The sequence below is a fragment of the Tamandua tetradactyla genome, chromosome 23 (genome assembly GCF_023851605.1).
Source record: "Tamandua tetradactyla isolate mTamTet1 chromosome 23, mTamTet1.pri, whole genome shotgun sequence".
Classification (NCBI taxonomy): domain Eukaryota; kingdom Metazoa; phylum Chordata; class Mammalia; order Pilosa; family Myrmecophagidae; genus Tamandua; species Tamandua tetradactyla.
In genome coordinates this window covers 52,888,830-52,907,358 of record NC_135349.1, presented here as the reverse complement: position 1 = coordinate 52,907,358, position 18,529 = coordinate 52,888,830, and the positions used below count along the sequence as shown (strand labels likewise).

Here is an 18,529-nt window from a genome sequence, read left to right as displayed (position 1 = left end):
CTCCTGGGCTCTGTTGCTTTCAATCTCTGTCCGTGTGGGGGCTCCTCCCTTTGCTTCTCTGGGGCTGGCTTTCCTCTCTTGGCTTCCCTGGGCTCTCTCCAGGTTCTGGCTTGCTTCACATCTCGTGGTGATGTCTGCTGGGCTCCAAGCATCCCTAAACATCTGTGTCTCTGTTCTCTGAAGCAACTGCTCTCCAAGCATCTACATCTGCTCTCTCTGTTGGCTCTGAGGCTTCTGTCGCTTCTGACTCTCTCCAAAATGTTTCCTCTTTTAAAGGATTCCAGAAAGCAAATCAAGACCCACCTGGAATGGATGGAGTCACATCTCCACTTAGCCAAAAGATCACACCCACAATCGGGTGTGTCACACCTTCCTGGAGATAATCTAATCAAAACATTCCAACCTACAGTACTGAATTAGGATTAAAAGAAATGGCTGCTCCCATAAAATTGGAACAGGATTAAAACATGGCTTTTCTGGGGTACAGAATACTTTCAAACCAGCGCACAGCCTCTGTTCCTGCATCATCAACGATTGGAGAATGCCCATCACCACAAAACAACCTGGCATTATTCTCCACCAGGAAGAAAACAAAACCTTGTTCCTATATCCCCTTCCAACCACAACTCTTTTCTCTGCTTCCCTTTACAGTGAAACACCTTTTGGGGTGCTTACACTCACTGTTCCCCCTTATTTCCTACTCGTTCCTTCAAAACCTCCACAGTACTAAGCCGAGGGGTCTGTTTTCAGTCTTCGTGGCATCTGACCTTCTTGAAATTCTCCCTTTGCCTGGCCTCTGGGACCCCCGCCAGTTCAGCCTTTGGGTTTCTGCCCTCTACACTCGCTCCCTGGTCCTTAGACAACGGACTTCCAGAGAGGTCTAGAAGCCGTGCACTGGGGTGCGGAATCCAGGTTTTGCCTGAACCCCAACTCCAGTTCCACTTGGGTCAGCTCAAGCGAGTTCCTTAGCCTGATTCGGCTTCCTGGCCTGCCACCTGAAGCCCCCAGCCTGCGGGGCTGGGGTGAGACGCACTGGCACCAGCTGGTGCTGCCTGCTTCTGAGCGCCCTGCACCGTGGTGGCGGGGGGAGGAGCTGGCCCTTGGAGAGTGACGGGGCTCTGTTCTGTGCAGGAGAGGGACAGCGGAGCGGCCACGCCTCCCTCTTCCCTGCGATCGCTTGCCAGAAGCGAAAGGGAGCTGGCCTGTCCTCCAGGCCCTTTGCTGTTGAACCTGGCGTGCATCTGTGCCCGGGCAGAGGCACCCCTCAGGGAGGGTCAGGCAGAGTGAAAATCAGCCCCCAAGACCACCTGCCGCTTAAAAGGTGGGTCTCTGTAGAGAGTGCTTTTGTAAGTGAAATAACTGCCCGTGTGTGATCTTCAGTAGAAATACGGATGATTGTCTATTAAAAGAGCGCAGAGCGGGGCCCACCTGCAGCTGGACTCGGTCTGGAGATCGTGGGGCAGAGTCGGCTCCAGGAGCAGGTGTGGGGCCAGGCCTCGGGCTGGGGGCAGAGGGGAGGGCCCAACGCCGCGGGGACACCTGCAAATGTCGCCCAGTGGGACGGGCTGAGGATGTTAACCCACTCTGAGGCTGCCCCTCCACCTCTACCTGGCAAAACCAGAGACTCTCCGGCCCCTGCCTTCCCCTCACTGCTCCCCGTTCTCCCCCAGGTCCCAAAGGGGGATCATCAAATCCCAGGTAAGGAGAGTCATCAAAAGGCCTTGTTGAGGGATGGATACACAAAATGTGGTCTACCCAGACAATGAAATATTATTTGGTCATGAAAAGGAGTGGAGTTCTGACATGCTGCAACACGGCTGAATCTTGAAAACATCATGCTGGGTGAAAGAAGCCACGGGCCAAAGACCTCGTGTTGAGTGATTCCATTTATATGAAATGTCCAGGGAAACCCATTGAGACAGAAATAAGATCAGTGATTGCCCAGGGTTAGGCGAATTGGGTGGAAATGGAGGGGGGGATGCTGATGGGTGTAGGATTTCCTTTGGGGTGATGAAAATGTTCTAAAATTGATTTGGCAATGGCTGCACAACTCTGTGAATACACTAAAAATTTAAATGGGTGAATTGTATACTATGTGAATTATATCTCGAAAAAAGACTTATTCACCCTAAAGATGCCCAAAGTCCAGGGGGCCACCGGAAAACACAGGGATCCCCTACAGCAGTGAGTTCCAGAGTAGTTTTCTTCCATCCTTCTCAGGACAAATGCTGGGTTCCCCGCTTGGGATCTCACGGGCTGAAATGAAGTTGTCTGCCATGGCCGAGAATTTCTTCTGGGGCTCAGGGGCCTGTTCCAGACTCATGGGGCCTGGGTGGAATCCAATTCCCTAAGGTGGTAGGACAGAGGTCCCACCCTCGGCTACTAGGTCCTTGCTCCATGTCCCCCCGACTCCACATCCCAGCAGCCAGCAATGGAGACCCTCCCTCTGTCACGCTGGGAATCTCAGACTCTGTCTGCCTCTTCTGCTCCCTGTTAGGCAAAACCCTCTGCTTCTAAAGGGCTCCTGCGATGGGGCATGGCCCACCTGTACAATGTCCCTGTCTTAAGATCGCCCTTGTCAGCTCATGTCAGGGAGTGAGACCAGATTCACAGGCCCCGCCCACAGTCAACGGGAAGGGCTGGGACCAGGGCAAGGGGTCCTGGGGGTCAGAGGGAGACCCCAAAGGAGCCACAGAGGATGCCAAAGGTCCTTCAAGGGCATACAGTGAACTGGAGCCAGAACCTATATGTGGATCTTTGTCCCCAACTTTAATTCCAGGTTTTTATGCCATTCGCAGGGGGATGGACCAGATGGTCTTTCAGAGCCTGTTTGGGGAGCAGGGGGAGAGGAGAGAGGTTCCCCCACCTGTAGGAGCCAAATTGAGGGCCCTGGAGATGCAAAATGTCTCTGCTTCTGAGAGGGCCCCAAATGCTCCCAGGAAAGCAGAGTAGGGCTGAGACGCCCCTGCTGGGGTTTGTGGCAAAGCCCAGTATCCCCCCTGCCCCCCAACTCCGCACACCCCCCTGCCCGGCCCCAGTTGCCGAGTCCTCGGGCCGACCAGACTGGGGTCCCCCCCATCCACGAGGGGGCGCCCGACACACACAATGCTCTGTGGGCAAGTGTGGGTGAACCTTTGGGGCACACTCCTCCCCCCCAGCACCCCCAAGGCCCTGCAGACCAGGCAATACCGGGCTCATCTAGGGGACCTGCGGGCTCTGATTCCCCTGGGTCTTAAGTAAACCCTCACGCCCGCCCTCCGTAGCTTGGGTGGCCGGGCTGGAGGGTCCCCATCCCGTCCCCCACCCCCGGTCAGGCCCCGCCCCCACGAGCCCCTGCCTTTGCCTCTCGCTCTCCCCTCCATCCAAGCAGCCTGCGGCCCTCAGCTCCTCCTAACATGCCCTGGGAGGGGGGTCAGCCCTGCTCTGCCCGTTGGGACTTTTCCCTTTGGGAAACGCGTCTCTGCTTTCCAGCGTGCCCCAAGGAGGAGCCTGGCACAGGGTCTGTTTCCATTAGGTGCATGATTCCTTTTATAAAAACCTCAATGTTACAAAAACCAACCTGGCCGGGCCATTTCTGTTTCACGTGGATGTGGCTGTCCCATACCGCCCTCCATCGGTTCCTGGAGAGCAGACAGGGCACCACACCTGCACCAGCCTGGCCAGGACCTGGCTGAAAACAGCTGAAGGATGTTGGCCGGCAAAGAGCAGCCAGACCCAAGGAGGCTGGCAGGGTCTGGGCTTTTCCACCGAGAATGAGGGGAGGAGAGGACGGGGCCCCAGGTGGACAGAGCCTCTGGCCTCTGGGTAATATAAAAGGGGGACGTCAGAAGGATCAAGGGGAAGTTCCTTGCATAGGAAGCAGAGGGACATGGGAAATGCCGCTGCCCTCAGAGAGGGGCAGTCTCCTGTGTGGCTCTGGGCAGCCATGTCTCTTCCAGCCCCGTGGGCAGAGTGGGGAGAAGAGGCAGGACACCGAGTCCCATGTGTGGGGTTGGAAGGGAGGGGCCTGAGGGAGAGCAGACCTGGGCAGGCTGCAGGGGGAAGAGCCAGCTAGGAAAGTACAGAATGATCTGACACCTGCGGAGGGGGCTGGGGAGTCCCAGTGCGTGTCCAGGAGGGTTGGGGTACTCATGGTGGGGTGCCCTCTGTGTGCCAGATGCCGTGTGGGCAGCTTTGCATGCAGCCCTTAAGGGATCCTCCTTGGAAGTCCCATTACTGTATCCAGATGACTTGCCCAAAATGACGACGGCAAGTCAATGCCAACACCTGGATTCGAACCTGCTTTGGTGTCCTAAGGACCCCCGTGCTGCCACCCTGCAGTCAGCTTCCAGAGGAGCCTTGGCACTCATGAGCTCACTTGGGTGCTGGGTCCCCATCCTGGCCAAGTTAAGGCCAGGTGTAGGAGACCTGTTGGGTGCCATGAGGGGTCTGGAGGGAGTAAAAGTGCCCCTGTGTGCAGTGATGAGGTCTCAGACACGGTGACATTAATCCCTGCTCTGTGGTCTCACGGTCAGTGCCCAATGCATTGGGATCAGGGCAGGCTGGCCTCCAGGTTGTGGCTTCAAGTTTTGGCAAGTGGAGAGGAAGGAGGCGATGTGAGCATTCTAGAATGGAGAACCAGGCTGGAGCGAAGGGGATGATTTCAGGACCTTTGGCTCCTCCCCGAAGACTGCCCGCCGCCCCTTTCCGGTCTCACAGCTGCCGCCCCCGGCACATCTGGGGTTAACATCTGTCTGGTGCAGCAGCCTCAGCAGCAGCATGCCGCGGTGCCAGTAACTCAGAAGCTGAAATGTGAGACGCCAGAGAGGCCTTGGGAGCAGAGCGGGCTCCCCGGGCAGGAGAGAGCGCCTCTGTCTGCCAGGGCGGCTGCTGGCCCCCACCCTTTGGCCCACCTCCCACCCACGCGGCTGCCCCTCCCGGTCAAGTCGTGGGCCAGGCACCGGCCTAGGGTGGTCGATGTCATGGGCAGCATCCAAGCCCTCCAGCCACAGGCAGCAGGTCCATCCTGCAGATCAGGGAAGGGGCAGAGGGCTGCGCCAGGGAACCAGCAGAGTCCTGGGCCCTGCCAGCCTTTGCCGGGAGCACTGGGCGGGAAGGCCAGGCAGAAGGAAGCCTGGAGAACTGCAGGGGAGGGGTGGGGACAGGGGGGACCACAGGGTTCCAAACTCAGAGGCTGGGGCTTGACTGCCCCCACTTGGGGCAGGACAGAGTCCTAGGATGCTTTCCAGCCAAAGAACCTCCCTCTTCTCCAGGGACAGGGAAAGAGGCAGGGGTTCTGCCCGGACCTGGGCGCCAGCCTTTGCACAAGGACTAAGGGAATCCAGGAAGGGCCGAATGAACACACGAGGCTTTCCGCCATATGCCTGTGAGGTGGTGGGTGCTGTGTGAGCACATCACATCCCGCTCTTAGTGACCCGGCAACCACCAGGTGGGTTGTGGGTCAGGCAGCGTGACTGGAGAAAAGAACCAGAAGGAGGTCCATTTGCACATACACACACATGCATGTATGTACACATATTCATATACTAAACATACAGGCATACACATATACGCATTCACACACACACACATATGAAGAGATTTATTTTAAGGAATTGGCTCCTGAAATTGTGGGAGCTGGCAAGATTTCAATAGGCGGGGCTGGCAGGCTGGAAACTGAGGCCAGAGTCCAGGCTGCAGTGTTGAGGCAGGATTTCTTGAAACTTTGGTTTTTGCTGGTTAAGGCCTTCCACTGATTAGATGTGACCCCACCACCACCCTACCCCCGTTATCAAGGGTAATTTTCTTTACTCAAAGTCAGCTGATTATAGATGTTAATCACATCCACAAAATACCTTCCTAGCAATACCGAGCTTCATTGTTGATTGAACAACTGGGTATTATACGCCAGCCGAGTTGACACATGAGTCTAACCATCAGGTAAGTACTTCTGCTGAAATCCATAGTTTATAAGTGAGGAATCAGAGGATCAGAGAGTTTCAGAAATTTGCCCAAAGGCCACACAGCCAGAAAGCAGCAAAGCTGAGTAGAGTCCAGGTTCGTCTGATGGCAGGACTTGGCACTTCCCTACCAAAGCATGCAGAAAAATGGAAGAAGCAAAGGCCCAGAGGGGATATGGGTCAAGTCTCCCAGTGGAGGCAGGCCTGTGTGCCAAAATCCAAGAAGGCAAGAAACGGAGGGCAGTGCTGGAGACCAGAAAGAGCCATTCTGGGCAAACAAAAGGGGGCAGTTGGGTGGACCACGGTGGCTCAGCAGGCAGAGTTCTCACCTGCCATGCTGGAGACCCGGGTTCGATTCCCAGTGCCTGCCCCTGCCAAAAAAAAAGGGGGGGGCAGTCATGTGTGGGGTTCGCTGCCCTGCAGGGAGGTACAGGCTGAAAACAGCCTCCAGGGAAGCACCCTGACCCTCTGAAGCGTGTCCCCTGGGACTGAAGAATCGCCACTGAGCAGGTGGCTGGTGCTCACCTTGGCAGATCACGGGTGTTTCTGGGGTTTGAGGCTTACACGGACAGCCCTTGCTTGCAGAGTCAACAGCATCCTTGTGGCTGAGCACTCGGCAAGGCTCTCCTAACAATAAACAGAAACACCTGAGCAGGTGCCACAGGAAGCCACCTAGCCTGGCAGCTAAGGGCCGGAGCTCAGCTCCACCACTCGGTGTGGTGTGGCCCTCTCTGAGCCTCAGTGTCCTCATCTGCAGATAGGGCAGGTGATGCCAGCACCTCCGCTGCAAGATTACTTAATGATTAAACCAGGTGTTTGTCCAAAGCACTTGGATTGAAACCTACATCTTCCCAAAAACCTGTGCACAAACATTCCTAGCAGCACTATTCATGATACCCAAAAGGGGAAACAACCCAAATGTCTGTTGACTGATGGACACATAAACACAATGGGGTCTATCCTTACAGTGGACTATTATTCGGGCTTAAAAGGAATGAAGTGTTGATACATGCTATGACATGGATGAACCTTGAAGATATTATGCTTAGAGACAAATTTAAGACCACATATTGTCTGGTTTCACTTATATCAAATATGTGGAAACAGTCAAATCATAGACACAGAAGGTAAACCAGCAGTTGCCAGGGGTAGGGGGGGAGGACTGGCAGTGGGGGTCACAGCTAATGGTTTCCTTTGGGGGTGATGAAAACATTCTGGAATTAGACAGTGGTGATCGTTGCACAACTCTGAGAATGTACTAAAAGCCAACAAATTGTCCACTTTACAAGGATGAGTTTTACGGGAAGTGAATTATTTTCTGAATGTTTTAAAAGGCACTCAGAAAACTCAGCTCTCATTACTGGGTCCTGCAACCTCAGGGAGCCTGGCGGGTGGCGGGGTTGGGGGGGGGGGGCACAGGATGCACACAGCACAGAAGGGTTAACAGCCGGAACCAGTGAGGCCCTGCAGACTCTGGGGAACCAGGGGGGCCCAGGGCCTGCAGGACCCCAGTGGGCAGCTGGATGGCCAGGAGTCCAGCAGAGCCCCGACCAATGGGGTGGGCAGGGCCAGAGCCCGTGGCCTCCGAGAGAACAGCCATGGCCCGGCTGGAAAGGCTGCACAGAGGAGGTGTGAGCTGAGAACCGCAGGGCTTGAGGTGTTTGGCAGAGGAGGGCAGGGCATGTGTCCATGGAAGCTGTGGTGGCTCAGAGGTGTGAGCACCGAGCAGGGCTGGCATGACGGAAGGGGGCTGAGCCCAGGGGTCGCTGACGCCCCAGCAAATCCTAGGAGGTGCTTTACTTTGGTTTACAAATAGCTGTAAAAGCTTAAAATGAGGCTGGCCTGCACTCCCAAAGGCGTCAGGGTTCTCCCAGGGCCTCCAAGAGGCCCCAAGTCTGGGAACACAGTGTGTCCTCTTTTGAGGACCCCTAGGTTTCAGGGGGGGGCCCTTCCTCTTCTCCCCTGCCCCCTCAGGGCTCCAGGAGGCAGAATACATTGCTCAACAAGACTGATTCAGGGGACCCCGCACACATACACACAATGTCAGCTGAGCAGCACCCTTGCTGGGGGGCAGGGGAAGGACAGAGACTAAACCCCCCTCAGCCCCTCCTCCAGGAGCCCCAAGGGGAGCTGAGGGGACAGGAAGGTGACTCCCAGGGGCTAGCGGAGGCCCACAGGCTGGGAAGCAAGTTCACTGTCCAGCCCTTTCCAGCCCTTCCTGTCTCCCCATCTGTCCTGTGCAGCCCCTCACCCTCTCAGGGGACAAGGGAAATAATAGGGGGCTGCGGCCCATGCTGCTCCCCCATCCGTCCCCACCACCTCGGGTCCCTCCAGCCCACTAGGCAGATCATACAGGACCCAGAGAGGGGAGGAAAAGGGGGCCCTGGGGCCACCCTGCCTCTCCAGACCAGGCTTGTGGAAGGGATTCGCACACACACACTGTCATTCGATCCCTAAAACCATCCTAGGTCTCAGAGATGGTGAAAATGAGCTCCTGAGGGCCAGAGTGACAGTTGGCAGTGACAGCTCGCAGAGCCAGCACAGGGCCGGCCGAGTCGAGGCACTGACTGTTCCCACCCCCGTCAGGCCGAGGCACTGACTGTTCTCACCCTCGCCAGGACATCTGGGGACCACCCTGCCCCTGCGTCGTACACGTGGCTCCACCGGGACCCTCACCCGGCCACCTGGGGCATACTGACCCCTTCTGGGCTGGTAAGCAACTGGGAGGTCGCAGGATGCTGGCCTGGGAGTATGGGAGAACAGGGGACAGTCACTGTGGGATACCAGTCAGTGTCACGGTGACACTGCGGAGCGCTGGGCCCTGCTATGCCCTGGGCCTCTGCAATCCTACGAGCCCTAAATAACTGCCTTTTACCCAGGGCTGACTGCAGAGCTCATGTTAATTCCCTGCAGTCCCCAGAAAGGGTAGCTCAGGGGCTGGGGACAAAGGCTGGGGGCTCACCTGTCCCCAGGTACCACCTGGGTCCCTGGGGGGTGGGGTGGTTAGGGGCGCAGAGGGGGCATAGGACCCTCTCGCTCTCCTCCTGCAGCAGCATCGCCATCGTTCCATTTGACCTTCACTGTTGGCATCTGCATGCAGGAATGTCTCTCTCCTCCTGGAACTCTGCCTTCCAGATGTTGGGGCCCAGGCGGCGGTGGCGGCAGTGGTGGGGGCCACAGGGCTCCCTGGGGCTGAATCAGCTGCATTCCGAAGGTGCCGAGGCCTGGGCCACACCCTCGCGGTCTGCTGCACACTTCCTCCCCGACCGGGGCCCCGGAGCCCCCGCGCACCCCCCCCCCCCACCTCCGCCAGCGTAGGCTTTCTTTGGGCTTCCTTTCAAGAGGCATCGTCCTGGGCGGGCCAAGGTGGCTCAGCAGGCAAGAATGCTTGCCTGCCATGCCCGAGGACCCGGGTTCGATTCCTGATGCCTGCCCATGTAAAAAAAAAAGAGGCATCGTCCTAGTACCCGGACCGCGAGTGCAAGCTGCAGGGCCAGGAGACACCCCACGGCCTGCTCTTTCCAGCCCCCGCCCCAGGCGCTGAGCCTCCCAGCAGGTCCCGTGCCCCAGCTCACCTCCCAGGGCTCAGGAGCTCAGGTGCTCAGTGCTCCTCCCGGGGCTCAGGAGCTCAGGTGCTCAGTGCTCCTCCCGGGGCTTAGGAGCTCAGTGCTCAGGGGCACTGGCTGCACACCCAGTGGGTGGTAGACAGGCAGGCAGTCAAGCTCTGCCCTCGTGGGACGCACAGGCCAGTGAGAGCCAGACCAAATCAAGGCCACAGGCACAAAAGAAGAAAGGGACTGAGACACATGACAAAGTGACAAGGGGGAGGCAGTTCTGGGGTGGGGGGCGGAGAGGCAGGTCTGGAATGTGGGCAGGGGAGGCAGGGAGTGAAGTGGAAGTTGAGGTCTGAAGGGTGAATAGAAACCCCTCCAGAGGGTCTCTTCCAAGGTCAGAGTTCTGTCCTTCCCCCATCATTCAGGAAGTCCCTGAGTCCCTTTCCTTGCACCTTTCATCAGCATTGGAGCTGGGAAGGCCAGCTAGCACTGTTATTTTTTTATTGCTCTATAATGAACCAATCGTACAATTCACCCACTTAGGGTGTACAAGTCAGTGGGTTTTTAAAATATATTCTCAGAGTTGTACAACCATCACCAACTTTAGAACATTTCATCACCCCCAAAGAAACTCCCTACCCTCACTCCGTTTCCTTCCCTGCAACCGTGTATGTGCACACACACATGCACACACACGTGCACGCACACACACACACGCAGTTCCTGGTTCCCTAGTAACCATCGGTCTACTTCGTGCCTTTAAAGATTTCCCTGTTCTGGACATTTCATATAAATGGAATCAAACAATATACGGCCTGATGTGTTTGGTTTCTTTCACTCAGCAAAAGGTTTTCAAGGTTCATCCATGTCACACAGCATGTACCAAACTCCATTCCTTCTTGCTGCTGAATAATACTCTTTTCTATGGACAGATGCATTTCCTTTATTCATTCATTAGCTGAAGGACACTTGGGGTGCTTCCACCTTTTGGCTATTATGAATAACACTGCCATGGACATTCATACATGTGTGTTTACGTGGACGAATGTTTTCAGTTCTCTTGAATTTATCCCTAACAGTGGAATTACTGCATCAAAACCTACACTTAACCTTTTGGGGAATGACCAGACTCTCAAAACGGCTGCACATTTGCACTCCCATCACTGGCCAATGAGGGTTCCAATTTCTCCACATCCTCACCAGCACTTGTTATTGTCTGTCTTTTTCTACAATAGCCATCCTGGAGGGTTGTGGGGTGGCACCACATTGGGGCTTTGATTTGCAGGTCCCTGGTGAGGCAGGCTAAGTTTTAATGCCCCACTGGCTCAGCAAACAGCGCCGGGGCCAGGTGCAAATGCAGAGTTCTCGCACCTTTTGGCCTCAACAACCACATCTGGCTCCTCTGGGGTCCTTCCTTTCCTAAGCCCGGGCGGAGACAGGCCCCTGTGAATGGGGATATCCACAGATAATGGAGAGTGAACTCAATGAATTGGAATAGGGTGGGGGTCCTGCCTCAAAATGGCCCGCAGCAGAGGGTCCCAGGAGGCAGCCCACTAGGTCCAAATATGGGGGGCTCTTCTGAATTGAGAAGACAGGTCCCCATCACCTTTGTCTCTTCACCTGAGGAAAAGCATCAAACACAAGAGGCCCCAGGACAGGCCCTTACAGTACATCCAGTTGCAGGGGCCACGGGCAGATGAGGCACAGAGTGGAGATGCCAGGAGAACTTCGGGGGGGGTGGTCAGCAGAACCAGGACAGAAAGGTCACTTTGGTTGTTGGAAAAGCAGCAGAGGGGGGCCCCCGTGTGAAGTGCAGGGCAAGGGGAAGGAAAGCCAGCCTGGAGCTCTGATGCAAGTGGGGGATGTTGGGTCGCCTCTCTTTTGAGAAGCTTGGTGCTGCGGGGTTAGAGACAGGGCCGTAGCTTGGGAATTTATGTAAAGAAGAGAGATGATCAGCTGATGACAGAGCTCCAACAGAGACTGGAATGTGTTTAAAGTCAATCACAGGAGACTATTACACACCCAGGGCTCTGATTCCCGATTCCCAACGGCTGCTAGAAGGCTCCAGAAGGGCTTCTTCACATGGCTACCTGGCAGGAGGGTTGAGGACAGAGGGCCACCTGCATAAGATAAGTTGGGGAGCCTATCAAAATGCAGATTCCTGGGCCCAGCTCAGGAATCAGCCTGGACTCCTGACGGGGACCAGACCAACACACAACCACAGATACAGGGTGACCGTCTGCCACAGGCCCTGGCCCAGCCCGGTCACTGGAGAGGGAACCAGCTCTCTCCAGCATCCTATGCACTGTCCCAAGACCCGTGTGCAGCCTCAGGGGTCTCTGCCCCACACAGTGCCCACCGCACTCCTGCCCCACTCGCCCAGTGACCATAGCTCTGGCTGCACCCCTTCTGTGCAGTCGGGGTCTGCAGGCGGATCCCAGGCAGCCAAGTGGAATGATGCACCCCAGGGCATGCCAGGGATCCTAGTTCTAAGACAAAGGGCATATTGGAGCCTGACCCTACACACAGAAAAGCCAGTGTTGGGGTGACACTGCTAATGCCCCTACAGTGCCTGGGGCTCCAGATCTCCACTCCCACCCTGAGAAGGGGCTGACCAATTCAGCTTAGATGCAAAGGCCTGGGGAAAAGCACCCTCCCCCACCCCTAGCACAGAGTGGCCAAGAAGACAGAGTAGAAGAAAGTCTCGTAGGTCCCCCTTGGTCACCACCCCTCAACTCTCCCTAAGTCCCCACAGAGTGTGTGGGGGGTCTCCAAATAAGGGACCCATTTGGAAAACATTTGGCCAAAGGCAAAGTACGCCACCTTGGTGGGGGTGCATCAGCCCCGGGAGAGGGGTGCGGGGGCAGGGCCGGACTTCTAGGGCATATGAGCCCCCCACAGTCTGGAACCACCAGTACTGCAGGCTGCCCAGTGAGTGGAGTGCAGGCTGCTTTCCTAGCCCTGCTCCTAACACATTTCATACCATATCTTTTTGCATTTCATAACATGTCCTAAAGGCTGGAGAGGGGAGCTGGAGAAGGGAACGAATTCCAGAAGATTCCATCCCTGCCCCCATTGGAAAACCACAGGCCTTCAGCGCCTGGGAGCAGAGGCACCGACAGGTGGTCACAGGGGTCCCCAAACATGCCCCCTTCCTGCAGCTAAGAAGCCATGAGCACAGCAAGCAGAGTGCAGTCAGAGAGGGATGGTGTGTGTGTGTGTGTGTGTGTGTGTGTGTAGGGTGTGTGTGTGTGTGTGTGTAGGGGGCCATTTAGGTGAGTGTGCTTGATCTGCAGTCGCTGGCGGGAGCACTCAGCCATCCCGGCCCCCACCTCTTCCCAGCAGCAACCTCTTCCCAGTTCCCACCCTTCTACCCACCCTCCCCAGGTCCCCTGTACCTGCTTCAGAGCTGAAGGGGTGACAAGTGCTTCCCAGACAACAAAAGCAGCACCACCCTGGAGCACACATATCCACGAAGCTCCCGCTACAGGCTGGTCCTGTGCCCCGGTTATGGGTGGGGACTGCCTTGCACAAACACACACCCATCCCTGGGTCTGCACTACCGTAGGCTGGTTTCTAGGCGACAGTTAGCAAAAAGGGCCCTGCCCCGTCTGTCCTTTGCTCTGGGAGGTCGGTCACCTCCTGTCTCCCAGCCGCAGCATGTGAAGGAAACTGAGGTACAGAGAGGCAGGCCCCTTTGTTCAAGGTCATGATCACCTCACCAGCCTGCACTAAGTTCAGTCTCCGCGGGTGGGTTCCAATTCCCAAGCGTTTGGCCTCTTGCAAGCTGGTTGACCTTGGCAAGTTATTCAGCTTCTCTGGGCCTGATTTCCTCCACATACTCAGCTGGCCGAGGGGTCCTGAGGCCTGAAAGAACACAGAAAGTGCCTAGCACGGCCCAGCCCCAGCCCCTGCTCAAAACCGTGAGCCCTCATCATCGCTACACACGCTTTCTATCCCCCTCCTCCTCCTCCCACTGCAGCCACGCCCCGCGCCTTCTCAGGCCAGCCGACTCGTGGGCCCGGAAGGCTCTTCCATTCCCTGCCTGGCTCATTCCCTCGCTTCTTTCAAGTCTTGACTCAAAGTCACCTTCCAGGTCATCTCCCTGGCCACCCTACTTGCCGCCCTTCTGCTGACATGAGATACTACTCCTGGCCGCCCCTCTCCCGCCCTGGAAGCAGGCTCCAGGAGGGCAGGGCTTTTGCGCCATCTTCCCTCCTGTAACCCCAGCGCCTCGCACGGAGAAGAGGCTCCGCAAATACGGGAAGAATGAATGAATGATTCTGACGCGGGCTCGGGCGTTGCGGAGGGAAGCTGGATCCTGGCCGGGAGAGGGCCTGGGGACTCGGGCAGGAGATATCGCGAGGCCGCTAGGCCCGGGTTGCGGGGTCCGGACCCTCGGGAGGGCGGCGCCCAGGAGACAAAGCGCGGCCCTACCTGTGCGCGGCCGCGGGCGCCTCCCGGAGGGCCAACCGGGCGCGCCGCGGCCGAGGTCACGTCCCGGGCGCGTCGGCCGGAAGGAGGCCCAGCGCGGGGCGGGCGGGGCGGGGCGGGGCGTCGCGGCAGGCCACGCCCACAGGGCCGAGCGCCGGTGGCGGGGCGGGAACGCCCGGGCCACCTCCCACTTCCGCTCCGCCCCCGCCTGCTCATTCATATTCACGAGGCGGGTGAGGGGGCGCCCCGCCCCGGCGGAGGCTCTGGCCCCAGAGGGGCGCCCCCGGCTTCCGCCTCGGGGAGGGAGTTTCCACTTGGTCACGACTCAAAAATGTGTCGCTCCCGCTCCTCCGCCCCCTCGTCCCTGCCCTGGAGGGGGATCCCCCCCTCGGAAGAAACGAGGGGCAAGGCCGGGGAGGGCCAGCTGGTAGGCCCCCAGGGATGGGGGGCGGGCCCCCCCTCTACATTACCTCCTAAGAATCAGCATTTTTCAAACATAGTAATAGCTCTAACTTACTGAGCGCTTATTCCGTGGCAGGCCCCGTGCCCTATGAGATCCCCTCCTTTAACTCTGGCGACAGTCCAGCCGAGAGAAGTGTAACTATCAGACGCAAAGGCTCAGAAGGGTTGAGGGCCTTCCCCAAGGTCCCACAGCCCACAGGGGGCAGAGCAGGGATTTTTAATCAGGCCTGAAATTTCCTTGGACCTCGGATCTGAGAAGCATGACCCTGAAGCCTTGGGGTCGGGGCAGGTACTTCCCACTACCCACCCCCCCAATCCTCCCTTCCGGGGCAGGAGCCTGACCAAAGGCCTGCTCTGCTGGCTGGGACTGACCAAGGGGCAGATCTGAATGACCCGGATGCCAGGGAGAAGCCACACATTGGGGGAAAGCAAAACAGGAAGGTAGGACCATAATGGGGGGGGGGGGGGCTGTGCAAAATGAAAATGCGCAGCCCCTTGTTCAAAATGATTAAGAATGTCAATACAGGGTCAGCAGAGCATTCAACTGAGTCAAGCTGGGGGGGTCCTTCTAAGCAGGGAGGCCTGTGCATCTGCAGGATGGCATGTCTGACAAGCTGGCCTTGATGAAAGGAGGTTGGGAGGGTCTTTTAAGGGCCAGAGCAACCAGTGTGGCTTTTTCCATCCCCAACATCACCTCCGCCCCCCCAGCCCAGGATCCAACCCTTACCCACCCACCCAAAAACTGTGCAGAACAGGTTTCCTGGGGTGTCAGGGGTGTCCCACAGGGAGGTGTGCCCAAACCTGAATGGAGTCAGCCCAGCCTGTGAAGTTATGCCTCCGGGGCCTGCTCCGCCCTGAGCCTGTGCTGGCAGGTGGCCCTGGCTTGGAAACCTAAGTTCTGACTCGCATTGGTTGGATCGGCGAAGGCCACTTCCCAGAATGAACACCCTCACCCACAGGCAACCACGGCCCAGCAGGTAGGACAGGCTAGAGCCAGGTAATAAGTCACCCTGACCTTGGGCCTCCATCCTTCCTGCCCGGTGCCCAGGTCACTTGCAGAGGGGTGCAGGCTCGTTCATAATAAGAGTAGCCACCATTTGTGGCACTCCTCCTCCCCATGAAGCACTGTGCATGCCACCCACTGAGACATGCAACCTGTGACAGGCACTCCGAGGACTGCCATTTCACAGACGGGGAAACTGAGGCTCAGAGAAGTCAGATGGCTTGGCCAAGGTCAAGCAAGGGCTGGATGGGGGTTCTTATTTCTGTCTTCTCTCCTATGTCTGTGATGCTGGCCTTCAAGTCTACTTCTTTGCTGCACTGTCTTGTATTATTCTTGGTTCTGAGCTCCTTGAGTAAACTAAAGGATCTGGAAGATGAATCTTGCTTATAGACTCCTGAGTTCCCTACTGGGCCCAGCACCCTGGGTAAATTTAAAAGCACCTATGCATAAGTCTGCAGAGGTGAATGGTCCCTTGTAGATGGAGGGAGCTCCTTGGAGATGTGGAGTGGTGGCATTCAGTGCCAGTACGCACAGTGGGCCTTTGGTTATTAAACACATACTAAGAGCCTAGTAAGAATCTGTCGAATGAGTGAAAACCCAGGAAATGTTCAATAAACGTGTATGGTGACAGCTTAGAGCTCCAGGTTCAGACATATCGCCCCAGCGATATGTCAATCAGCAATACCCATGAAACATTTATCATTGCCAGGCCTTGTGCAGCTCACTGTGTGGGGAGTGGCAAAGAGAAAAACGCTCCTCTTACAAAGTCATTGCATGGCACATAGTATGCGGGAACCGATGTAGTGAAGCATCCCTGCTCAGAATGCAGTCTTGGATGGGAGAGAGGAAGCTGGGGAGTCCTCTAGGCAGGAGGGCAGCCCTTCTCGTCCACCTTTTGCTCAGAAGGAGGAAGCCAGGCCTGGCCTGACTGCTAAGGCAGGTGCTGTTTCCAGGAAAAGCAGGGCCCCCCAAACCAGAAACCAGCTCAGAGCCCGGCCCTCTCGGATGTCCTCCACCCCCACCCTGCCAGTTATTGGACGCCCCAGGCAGGTTAGAGCCGGTCAGCCCCACAGAGATTGCAATCTCTATAAACTTTTATACTAGTTTCCAAAACCTTGGCCAGGTTACATAATCTCTCTATGCCTCAGTTTCCTCCTCTGTACCATGGGAATGGAAATCGCACCCACCTGCGGGGAATCTGAGACTATACTGAAGGTCAAGTGTCTGGTGCTGAGAAAGAATCGAGTTCTTCACTCAGGTTGGATGTTCAGGAGCCAAACGGATCAATTTAGGGGTTTACAGGAAGCTAAGGGGATCCAGGGGGGTCCTGGAATTGGTAAGCCCTGGGCCATACTGACACTTAGCAGTGATGGCTAATGTGTTAATGACCATGAACCTCACCATCCTCGAGTGGGCGGCCCAAGGGGGCAGAGGGCACAGGTCCTGAGTCCCTTTCACCCAGTGTGCTTGTCCATGAAAAGGGGTGTGTGGAGAGAAAGGTCCCTCGAGGGTGATGTTTCTTCTGGCCCAGTCCTCCTTATGGGGCGGGGGTCATTAGCCCTCCTGGTCGCTTGACCCCAGTCCAACTGGATGGGAAAATCCCGGAGGGGGCGCCCCCCATCCCCACTCCTTTGCTGGGGCTCTTGCGCAGTGCCTGGCACCCTGCAAGGGCTCGGCAATCGTTTCTGCTAACAGATACCGAACTAGCCCCCGGTGTGCACTTTGTACCCACGCCCCTGGATTCTCCCTGGCTGGGGTCCCGCCCCACCGCGAACCGACCACGTGCGCGCTGAACCGCAGCGATTCCAGGCGCCGGGAGGGGGCGCTCTAGGGTCCCCAGCCGTCCGCGGCCCGCCGCCAGCCGCCCTGCAAAGGTTCCCTCCGCGAACACGCTGCTCGGTCCCGAGGCTGGCCTTCCCCGGGGCCCGTCTGCAGGCTAATGCCTAAATCGGCCGCACTCCACATCGTCCACACTCGGGTACCCGGGTGGAGTTGGGGCTGGGGACGGGTCGCTTCCCAATGGACATCTTCTGGGATTTTGCTAGAGGCAAATAGGCCTTTCTAGATCACTGTCGTGTTCCACTCGACTGGGCATGAGCACCTACTATGTGTCCACGCACCGAGCCACGAGCACCTCCTGTGTGCCGAGGGCCGTCCCGGGCACTGGGAAAGCGCGTGATCAAGACCGGAGGGCCGAGGCACGCCGCACACGCAAGAAGGCGAGTGACAATGCGAGTCAGATGTCTCACCCAGGAGAGGATGCTAATTTCTAAGATGTCTTTTCCTGGACCCCTTCGGGCCAACTGCGAGGTGGCGGGCCCGGCGAGCGGCGGGAGGGTTATTTTGGAACCACGATCTACCCCAAGACAGCCGGGCGGCAAGGAAATAGCTGGGCGGGGGCTCTGCAGAGGCCCAAACAAAACACACTCGGGAACGCGAGTCTGTGGTTCACCATCAGGAGGGGGAACGCAGCTTAGCCCGACACTCGCGGGCCGCGAGCTGCAGGCCGAGGGTCCCAGCGCGCCCAAGGGCCCCGAGGCGCTCAGGCTAGGGGATGCAGGTGGTCCCAACTGCCGGGAGCCAGACTGCCCCGGGACGGGCCTCGTCCTTATTCCACGGTTATGGAAACTGAGGCCGAGCAAATGGCTGAGCCGGGCCTCGAACCCGGGTTTACGCGGCCCGGAATCCGGAGCCCGGGACTCTGCCCGCGCGTTCCCGAAGCTGGGCTGGCTGGAGAAACCCGGGCCCGCGGACAGGCTTTCCTGCCGTCTTCCCGGCCGCCCTGGGCCACGGGGGGCCTGGGCCAAGGTGACCCCGCGGGAGGGAGGCGACGGGCCCCCAGCCCCCCCCCGCCCCCCGGCCGCCGCGACCTCTTCCATCTTCGCGGGCTCGGGGGCTTTTTCTCTGGGCCCGCCCGTCCTCTCTCCGGTTCTCCGCGCGCACACACCCCCCTCCGCGGGCTTCCCCGAGGGCGGGACGTACCCCCCCCACGCGCCACCCCCGGGCCACCTCCGGGCCGTGTCCTAGCGCTGCCCTCGGGCCGGGGGCGGGGCCGCGGAGGGGGGGGGACGAGGATGGGGCCGAGGAGCACGCGCGCGGCCCGGCAACCCCTCCCTGCCCGTGCCCGCTCCCGCCGC

At 57.8% G+C, this 18,529-nt stretch overlaps 1 long non-coding RNA gene across 1 annotated transcript; it reads right to left on the bottom strand.

The window, feature by feature from the left end:
• Window positions 1-9,263: 9,263 nt before the first annotated feature.
• On the bottom strand, window positions 9,264-14,016 carry LOC143667586 (uncharacterized). Its single transcript, XR_013168104.1, has 3 exons — window positions 13,931-14,016; window positions 12,892-13,360; window positions 9,264-11,613 (listed from the first exon to the last, which is right to left on the bottom strand). It is a non-coding gene; the product is annotated as an uncharacterized LOC143667586 (long non-coding RNA).
• Between the last annotated feature and the right edge of the window lie 4,513 nt (window positions 14,017-18,529).